The sequence below is a fragment of the Pistacia vera genome, unplaced genomic scaffold (assembly GCF_008641045.1).
Source record: "Pistacia vera cultivar Batoury unplaced genomic scaffold, PisVer_v2 Contig539, whole genome shotgun sequence".
Lineage (NCBI taxonomy): Eukaryota > Viridiplantae > Streptophyta > Magnoliopsida > Sapindales > Anacardiaceae > Pistacia > Pistacia vera.
The window spans coordinates 556,841-567,320 of NW_022196378.1; the positions used below are offsets into that span (position 1 = coordinate 556,841).

Sequence of the window (10,480 nt, forward strand, 5' to 3'; positions counted from 1 at the left end):
TCTTTTAAAATTAGACCGAGAAGAATCTCAAAAGAGTTTAATATTTATCAATGCTCTAGACATTTCACCATCTTCTTGTTTATCCATATCACAACTGTGAAGCCATTTTATTGCTCGAACTCTTAACATATAGGGTTTACGATTCGTTTAGTGGACCATAACCGTTATTTTATTTATATTAAACATATAGTTCTTTTACGTCAGTATAAAACATAAAAGGTGTAGAATGTTTACATCTATGCTAAACATATAGGGTTTACGATTCGTTGAGTGGAACATTAGGCGATTTTAGATCACGTAAGCAATCATGTCCTAGGCAGAATCGCTTTAGCAAATATTTTGGGAATATTTTATAATATTCCCAAAATATTTGTTTGTTTAATTATTTAGTAAATATTAGTTTATATTTTTTATTACTTTTAAACCCCTTAAGTTTATTAATATCAAAATATGGACAGGAAAAATTTTTAAATTTAATAAATACACGCCCACCTACCCACGGTGCTAGATTCCAGCCACCACTGCCAGAATCTTACCAGGAAAGGGTGTTAAGATGCACAACGGTTGGATCTGGCGGATAGGTGTCGATATGGCCTGTTTCGGCCAGATCGACCACGAATGTGGCCAGAGAAGGCCTAATCATGACTAGATTTGGCCGTCGACGGACGAAAAAGTCTACATCTGGCCATCTGTGATGGCCAAATATATGGTCGCCGTTGTCGATCAACGATGCCCAAGATTTGGCCGTCGTTGACCGTCAACGTCGGCCATTTCTTTGAAATTCGATGATAGCCAGATGTGACCTTTTCTGGCCAGATCTGGCCAGAAAAGGTCACATCTATGAATTACCAGCCATTTTCGATCGTTTGTAGCTGTCGGTGGTAGCCGAAATCTGGGAAGTTAGGTGGGTGGGTGGGGGTGTTTTTTGTTAATTTTTTAACTTTTTCAGGCGGTATTAATGAAATTAATTCACTTAATGGATCTAAAATTAATTAAAAAAAATACTAATATTTCCTAAATAATTAAACAAAGAAATATTTTGGGAATAGGATTTGTAATATTTATAAGAATATCCAACCAAACGCACTCTCTATGTTCTGAGCACAGAAAAATAACATATGTTCACTAAGATTCCATGTTTACCTTATAAATATAATAATGGTCATGGTCCACTGAACGAATCGTAAACCCTATATGTTTAGCATAAACGTAAACATTCTACACCTTATATGTTTAATACTGACATAAAAGAACTATATGTTTAATATAAATATAATAACGGTCATGGTCCACTGAACAAATCGTAAACCCTATATGTTTAGCATAACGTTAATCGTTTAACCGATGCTCTGAAATACAATAAATAATATCCGAATACATAGGATCGCTTAAGCGATCCTCTGTATCTACACAATCGCTTAAGAGATCTGTCTGTATCGCTTAAGCGATTCTTTGCTTTTACTCTGGTCATTTAAGTGATCCGTCTATATCGCTTAAGCGATTCTTTGCTTTTACTCCTGGTCACTTAAGCGATCGGTAATCGCTTAAGCGATCTAGTCCACGGCAGAAGCCCAGACCTATGATCACTTAAGTGATCCATTTGTATCGCTTAAGCGATTTTCGTAAAAGACTCTTGGTCGCTTAAGCGATTTGAGATCGCTTAAGCGATCTTGTCCAAGGCAAAATGAATATCTGCCCAGATCTATGATCGCTTAAGCGATCTTATGTATCGCTTAAGTGATTCTTCCTAAAAGAGTCTTTGTCGCTTAAGCGATTCGGGATCGCTTAAGCAATATTTTCTGAGGTAGAAGGAACATTTGCCTAGATGGGTAGTCGTTTAAGCGATCTTATGTATCGCTTAAGCGATGCTTCATAATAGACTTTTGGTCGCTGAAGCGATTTAAGATTGCTTAAGCGATCATTTCTAGAAAAGTCTTGTTCTTTTAAGAGATATATGTGGTCGGTCATATACGTAATTGTTTGGTACCATGCCTGTCTTTAAGTTAATTAATTTCGAAATGATTGTGATTAGGAAACATTTGTACATCACTCATTTCCCTCCCAAATCCGAAAAGAATTTGTATCGCAAAATTAAGTAATTTATATCAATCTAATTCATCACAAATCAAAATATAAGAGACATCAATGTAACCTGTTTATCGAAACACAAAATAAAAAATAGGCATGGGATGCGGCAAATATCGAAATATTTGGACAAACTAACCATTAGCCCCAGCTGTGGTGAATCAAATAATCACACCAGTACATCACATGTTGAAGTGATACACAAAATGAAACAAAACGCTAAAAAACCATTATCCAACTTCAGTTGAGCAAATGATCACACCATACACAGTAAATTCAATCTGCTAATGATATATCTTATATGGACAAAGAAAAATATCTCCCAAATGTCAGATCCAATTCTTTACAATGATTCTACAGGCACAAGGCTTTTGGCTGCCGCAAGAAGAGCCACAACACAACGATCTGGACTTGAGAATTTCCTATACACTGCCTTTAATTTACTTTTTGATGCCAAAGAGTTTAATGTCACTAACACCTTTGCACAATGTCTTTATTGCAGATGCCTCCTCCTACCAACCAGCCTTTGAGAAGTTTTCAAATTCTATTTGCCAGTAACTTGTCTGAGATCATTGTTTGGTACCATGCCTTCCCAGCAGCCTTTATTGCAGATGCCTCCTCTTGCCAACTAGCCTTTGAGAAGTTTCCTCTCATTGTTTGCCAGGAACCTACAAAATTATCTGACACACACCTGCAAACACGTCAACTTTTGTAAATTAAAAAAACACGTAAAAAAGTTACAAAGTGGGTAGGTAAGAAGTTCACTCAGTCCGTCTCTTTCGGTAAAGCTCCATATAAGCATGACACCTGCAGCATCAGCACCACAACCCAAGTACCAACATCAAGATCACATAAACTACAAAATTCAAAGTCCAACTTTCATACCTTTTGATTGGGTTCTGGTCACTCAAAACGGATCCATCTGCCCATGGAAGCAGTGGACAGCCCAGCGCTCCCGACAGTCTCTCATTGTTTCGTAATTCAAGCAGTCCATCGGGGTGTTGGTCATGTCGAACTAAATAAATTTAAGGGCATATGCCCCACATTCAGCACTACAATAGGAAGAAGACATTAGCATTAGAATAAACTTATAGAACAATTGTATTATGTAAGTTAGTTTTATACAAAATTTACCTTGACTCATTTATTGGGACGGTAGAGCGCTTAAGTGGCCACTTTTCGATTAGTACTTGATCACCCAAGTGCCCAAACATCTCGCTATCACGCAATAGCCGTGGGAACAACCTGGACATTGGCTCCAACTGGACCTCCAACTGCTTGTCTCGACAAATAGTTAGGTTGCAGTCAAGGATCTTCAACAACTCCTCCTCTAGATGCATGACGACTGCTATCCAGTGCATTTGTTTGACGAGGATGATGTAGTATACTATTTTAACAATGGCCCAATCGTGGCCATATTTGGGCTTTTCCCCCTGTACATGCTGCATAATCTTGTTATCAAACTTAAAATCATCAGGGATGCGGTCCAACTGTTCTGGGGCCAATCTTTTTCGCTTCGCTGCTCCTTTTGCTGCACCTCTAGCAACGACATTTTTAATTAAAGTGCGATATGTCAAAACAAGCATTTGGCCAAACGCTACATCGGTGATGGCACAGTTGGGATACAATAGATCACCATCACTAGTCTGTTGTAGCCTTATCAGTGCCAATATCTTATCGATGTGCTGCATCAAATAAAAACAACAAGATAAGTATGGAAAACATAGGCAAAAATAAGGAAAATTAAGAGAAAATAACTCACCGAGTCCTCAAGCCACATGCCCATCGTCAACAACTTTTCAAACCATTCTCAGGGACAATCCTCTGTCTTACACTTTATATGGCCATTACTTCCTGGTTCATTGTAATAGGCATAGACGAGTTTTTTCTTTTCCTCTATTAGCCTATACAAATCGACATTTGAGTCCATTTTCGCTTGCCCACTTCCTCCCCCTTCCTCCATTTTTACACCCCCGCTTCCTTCGCCTTCCACCTCGCCCTCCTCCATTATCACTGCCCTATTTCCTCCACCAACCTCCTTAACCATCTCCATTTCTGGTTCTTCCTCCATTCGTTTCTTAATTTTCCTCTTCTTTACCGTGTCACTGCCATGTAAGGCGATTTGACAAACTTGCTCTTTCGGCTCTCTTTTTTCAGCCCAGTTTGCACTTGAACCGCCTTTAATTTTCCACCAACTTCCTCCTCAACTGTACCAAATTTCTCTGCCAGCTTATCCACTTTCTCCTCCACCCTTTTCATGCGCTCTTCCATCTTGTCAAACCTGTCATAAATGCCTATTGTAAAACTCTCAAACAAGCCGTTTATGAGGTCAACCACCTCATTCTCTAGAGGCCGATGTCTCGGCAAAGCGGTACTTGTTGTACCGGTTTGTTAAGGCATACGAACCTCTTCCTCCCTCTTCTCCTCCTCCTCCTTCTCGGGCCTCCTGCCGATTAGAGCTTCATCATCCTCAACATCAACCACGTTGTCAAGCAGTGACCCTGTAACTACTGTCGCATGCGTGACCGATCCCGCATCAGGCGGTCTATCCGTTCATCCCTTTCATCCTCCAGTGCTTTGAAAGATATGACATAATCCTCTTCCGCTTCATCCCCAGTAGCAATGAGAAAAGGACGGACAACTCCCTACAATAAGAAACAAAATCAATCATATTGAAACGACATTTTAAAGCAACTGCATATTCAAAAGCTTGATCCTTTAATCTTACCCTAGCCGCTTCAATCTCCATGTTTATTTGGTCGTGATCCCAATGGATACACCTTTCCACATGCCACCGCAACATCCTAGAAAATTGCTATTGCACATCCAAACTGTTGCTCCCCCCCCCCCCCCCTTCTCACCGCCGCCTTAGTGAAACAAGGATGACCTCATACATCCAAGCCTACATTGTAAAAAAATAGTCCATATCATAATTCAAACACATATATTACAAAAAATATAACAAAAAACTATTAATATTTACCTGCATTGCCCATGGGAAGCCAAACAAATTGTACGTGCTTGGTTTATCCTTCCCGACCCATTGGGACTACTTTAACGCCATGTCTCGTTTTTTCCTGATGTTGATGGTCCACTCAAATGATATCCGTGCCCACGGATAAGAATTAAAGAACTCCAAGTTGCTTGCAAACAACAACCAATCTTTCTCAATAGCTTTTGTTGAGTCACCAGCCAATAAGATCGAATGTAAAAACAATACCAAGCACACTTTTATCTTCTCTCCCTCATTAAACCGAACTATTTGTAGCCTCTTCTCTAAAACCCGTCCTGTAATAGACTTTGCCCCCTGTAAAACCTTCTTACGAAACCTTATGGCTCCCGGACTCTTCTTTATTACGTCTGCCTCTGCCTTATCTGGCACTTCCCCACATCGTAAGCCCGTCACCAATGCATATTCCATCATCCCAAAACGTAGTGGCTTTCCGTCCACCACGAACCACATTTTTTTTTTTATTGCATTTTACTGATTGCAGCAATATGTAATGCACTCCCTGCCCCCAAAACGCCTTTTTCCAATTTGTTTCGATTCTTAAAAACCGACCGAAACAAGTGTCTTCGAAATCTCTTGCACCATGCCTCATTCCAGCTAAAATCTCCTTTATTCTGTCAAAAACATCCCAACTCGACCTGATTGTCACCCTTGCAGGGAAGTAGGGTACTTTATTGCTTACAAGCTCCTACTTGTAGTCTCTATAGTTAACGGTCTGCACAATCTGCACAATCGATATAAACAAAATGTCAGCAACCAAAATAAACCAAAACAACTAATAAACAAAATATCAGCAACAAAAAATTACCTCTGTGGTCGCTTAAGCGATTTCGGATCGCTTAAGAGATCTTGACTTTGCCTCGTGCAAGATATCTTAAGCAATCTAAAATCGCTTAGGCGAACTAAAAGAATCTCTTAAGCAAAACAAAAGATCGCTTAAGCGATCTTATATCTAAGATGATTCTGCCTCAGACAAGATCACTTAAGTGATCTGAAATCGCTTAAGCTACTAAGAGGAAACTGAATCAATCGCTTAAGCGATACAAAGGATCGCTTAAGCGATCTTAGATCTGGACAGATGATTCTACCCAGATCTAAGATCACTTAAGCGATCCTTTGTATCACTTAAGCGACCATGAGTAAAAGAGATTAATCGCTTAAGCGATACAAATGGTCGCTTAAGCGACAATAAAGAGCAATACTGCCAAAACAAATACGTACCCTTTCTTCGCTAGCCTCCTTATAGCTTGCATTCTCGCTGGCCTCTTCCTCATCGCCTGAATCCTTGGAAGACTCCTCCTAGCCTGAATTCTCGCCGGACTCCTCCTGGCCTGAATTCTCGCCGGACTCCTCTTCCTCGCCTACATTCTCGCTTGACTCGTCCTCGTCCTCGTCAGAACTGTTTTGTGATTCTTTTCTCTCTTGTTATGCCGCCGTCGTCTCCTCTGCCTGTGGACCACCTTCACTGATCGGATGATCCACCGGAGCAGCCATTGAACTGCTTGTGCCACCGGAATCTAGGATTCGAAGTGGCATTGGGTTTTTCTCCTCATTGTGAGTGTCAGCCACGGTTTTGGATTGAATTTGGTGTCAAAATTTGCATTTTCGATCGGAAATGTGGGCTGTATCACCGGAAATCTCACATATTTCGTTTATGGTTCAAGAAATCAATTTTAGGGTTCAAGGAATCGATCGAAAATCACGACTTATCGATGAAAATCGCGACTGTATTCCGTTTAGCATTCAAGAAATTGATTTTAGGATTAACTATGGTGTGGAAATTTGCAGGTTCGATCGGAAATCGCAGTGTCTCCCTTTGGTTCAAGAAATCGCTTTTTGCCCTAATGAATTTTGATTAAGCGAGGTGAATAGGTGGGGCTTGTTTTGTAAATTTCAAATTTTAAAAAACTTTCATTATTTAATTCGGCCCACATATGTTTTAATCTTTTCATTTTAACCCATTTTACGTGTTTAATTAATCCTAACTATGTCACGTCATCTTCTCTAAATTAAAAAAAAAAAATGAAAAACATTTTCAAGACCATTTTCTTAAATCGAAACTTGGGATGGCCGGGCAGCAAAATATTCTCCACTTGCTGGGTATAAATTCCCCACAATGTGAATAATTCAACAAAATTCAAAAGTTTACCCCTCTCTACTCTTAACGGCTACATTTCTTTCTCCTCTCCTCTTCTTGTCTCCAATGCCCTCAATCTCAGCAATTTGCCCAAATTAACAAACCCTACTCTCTCTTCTCTCTTCTCTCTTCTCTCTTCTCTCTCTGTAGTTTACTGATCGGAATCAACCACTTCATGTAACCAAGAAAAACAATTTTCAGAGAGACCCATTCAAGTGAGTCGCCATCTCCAAACCCTAATTCAAAATTAAAGTCATTGCAGAAGCAAAAAGACGAACTCAATTCTTCCGCCTTTTTCGGCATCTTCCAAGATTAAGAGTCCGCTTCCCCCATGCCTGCCCAACCCACTCAAGCGCAAGCTCGCCACCCATACACTTCTCGAGAACATAATGGTTGTGGGGTGTTCAAGTAATTGTTTCCATCTTCTTCTTTTCAGTGATGATTTGATATTATCTTTTTTGTATTTTGACAGAATTTGGGGAAAAAGTGACTCAAGCTTGAGAAAATGTAAATTTTAAAGCTTTTATTTTTTTACTGAGTGGAAAAGCGAGAAATTGTTGAGTTTCTTTCTTTTGTTTTGTATTAGAAGAGAGAGAGAAATGTCTTTGTTCTTTTCTTTAGGTTTTTGTGACTGGACAATATCCCTTTTGCTCTTGTGAAATTTAATGTTGCATGTCCTAATATATCCACATATTATTACAGATTTACAATGAACAAATCACAGATTTGTTGGATCCAAGCCAAAGAAATCTTCAGGTAACAAAAGCACTCACATCCAGTAAAAGGCCTACATAAATTCAGTTTTCCTTGACCCTATTTTGCTTCTCCTTCCAGATAAGAGAAGATGTCAAATCTGGTGTTTATGTTGAAAATTTGATAGAGGAGTACATATGCCCAATGAAGGATATCACACAACTACTGATAAAGGTTTGCTTCGTTTTTTCTTCTTGGAACAAATGGTGAGGATGCTTAAGGTGGGTTCCTAGCATTTGAGACTTTCTAGAGAATGCCTATAAAAGAAATGTTGTACGATTCCTTGGCTAGTACGAACATGTATATATTCATTTTCCTTGTCGTTATAGTGGTTCTTTGCTTGACAAATTTAATTCCATGTTACATTGACTATGACCTAATAGGTACACCCAACATATAGGAATCTTTCTTGGTGCTTGAATTTATTTTAAGGGTTTACTGCATGTAATGCTTGGCAACTCTATATGTTTTTCTTTTTCTTTTTTCTGGCATGTGAATAGAGTACACTACAAATTTTTTAAGTGTTTGAACATAAAAGAATGAGGTGTTTTTGGCTAATATAGTACCATGGTTTAGGAAATAGAAAGTTAAAGATATGGCAGTAACAAATATAAGTTTCTTTTTGGATAACAAAGGAGGAAGTAAATATAAGAATACGTATCAAATGTACACATTGGTGATTCTTATTCATAGGAAATCGTTCATGTTCTTCTAGGATTTTGAATCTTCTCCTTGTATCCTAGTTCCCAAATGACTCAAAAGGAGACAAAGAACTGACTAGACAAAAGAGTTAAGGTGAGTCGAGAATGTTTTTTTTTTTTTTTTTCTTTCAGTTTATATATAATAGTGAAGGATTTATATGGAAGTCTAAGCTTTTTTGAATAATCAATAAATAAATTGTAATAAAGATTGACAAAACATTAAATGTTTTACTGAAATTGTTTTTTTACCAGAAGTATTCTGGTCTTACTTTTTCGAATTTCTTGCTTCTTATTTAATGAAAAAATATATGATGTTACACTAATAATTTTCATAGCTCAGGAATTTTTCTACAATCTAAGTAATAAAACCTTTCTACATCAACTACAAGGTTCGTTAAATGATACCATCAACTTTAACTGTTGTACCGTTCTAACATTCTCAACGTTTCCGAGTGATTACTAGTGTGAATTTTGAGTAAATATCTATTAGTTGTCTAATAAGAAGTAATGTCTTACTAGGCAAGTAGTCACTGAGTATCCTATAGAGAGAATCTAGAGAATTGCTAGTTTAAAAAGGGTGTTCGTCTAAATTTTTTGTCCTTAATCCAGTTATAACATACTATTACACAGATTATCTCTCACATATATAAATCCACATTAAATTTCTTCACTGAGACAGTGTGTGCAATTTAGTTGTATGTGGATGGCTCATGCTTTTAATTCTTTCTACGTGCAACATGTATGCAAAAATGCCATGTCGACAAAAATAAGTTTTCTTTACTCATGCATACACTTCTCTTAGACATTTCATCAAACATCATGCATGCTACTGGCACACCCAGCCTTTTGCCGGCTTGCCTGGCGGCCTAGGCCCCTACCCGAGTATGATTCTACTCAGTATTGTCCCCCCCCCCCCCCTAAGGGATTTCTTCGCCTCCCCCATGGCTCGAACCCATGCCCAAGGGGCTATAGGCAAATGGGAAGCACCATGAGTACCATCGGCTAGCTAGAGATTTGGCCATTAGTACCATGAGTTCGCATGAGTACCTTCGTGCGCAGTATGGCCATTTCCGGCTAGAGATTTGGCTAGAAATGTCTAGATCATGACAGATTTTGCTAGAAATGCCCAGATTGTGACAGATTTGGCCGGGGATGGTTAGATCCGTCGATCTAGCCATCAATAGCTAACTTCATAGCCGTTAATGGCTATAGACGTAGCTGTTAATGGCTACAGACGTGGTTTGTTACAACCATCAATTTGGCCGTCAACGGCCACATCTACCATGATTTGGCTATTAGTGCATGACGACCATTTTTGGCCTTCCGTGCGCCTTTCGGCGGCAATGGTTGCCAGCGGCAGGTGTGGGGTGGGGGTGGTGGCTTGGGTTGGTTTGCAATTTGTTTTGATTTCAAGGATAATTTTGTCCAAAAAGTTAATTTTGGGGTGAATAGTTAAAGAAACATTCATGTAAATAAATTTAAAATAGGGCATTATTCCTAAAATTTTATTAATAGGATCGAATTATAACAAAAAAAGATACCCTTGTTCTTACAATACCTAAGAAAATGGAGTAATCAGATTGCTCCATATTACCAACGGTAACTACTATTGGTATTTGAAGATTATCAGAATCTTATATTACTTGACAACCAACGTGGTAATCAAGTAATATAGATGACTAACCCAGTATCCCACATTCCCTACCAATGCCCCCTTAATATTCACATTGTTTTTTCTTAACTTTTTTTTTGTTTTATATATATTTATCGTATATTTAAGATATTTTTAGTTGT

General features: G+C 38.6%; 1 long non-coding RNA gene across 1 annotated transcript; it reads left to right on the plus strand.

Annotated features, from left to right (window-relative positions):
- The first annotated feature begins 7,620 nt into the window (after positions 1–7,620).
- Positions 7,621–8,109, plus strand: LOC116107437. Its single transcript, XR_004124466.1, has 3 exons — positions 7,621–7,640; positions 7,935–7,988; positions 8,067–8,109. It is a non-coding gene; the product is annotated as an uncharacterized LOC116107437 (long non-coding RNA).
- The last annotated feature ends 2,371 nt before the right edge of the window (positions 8,110–10,480 follow it).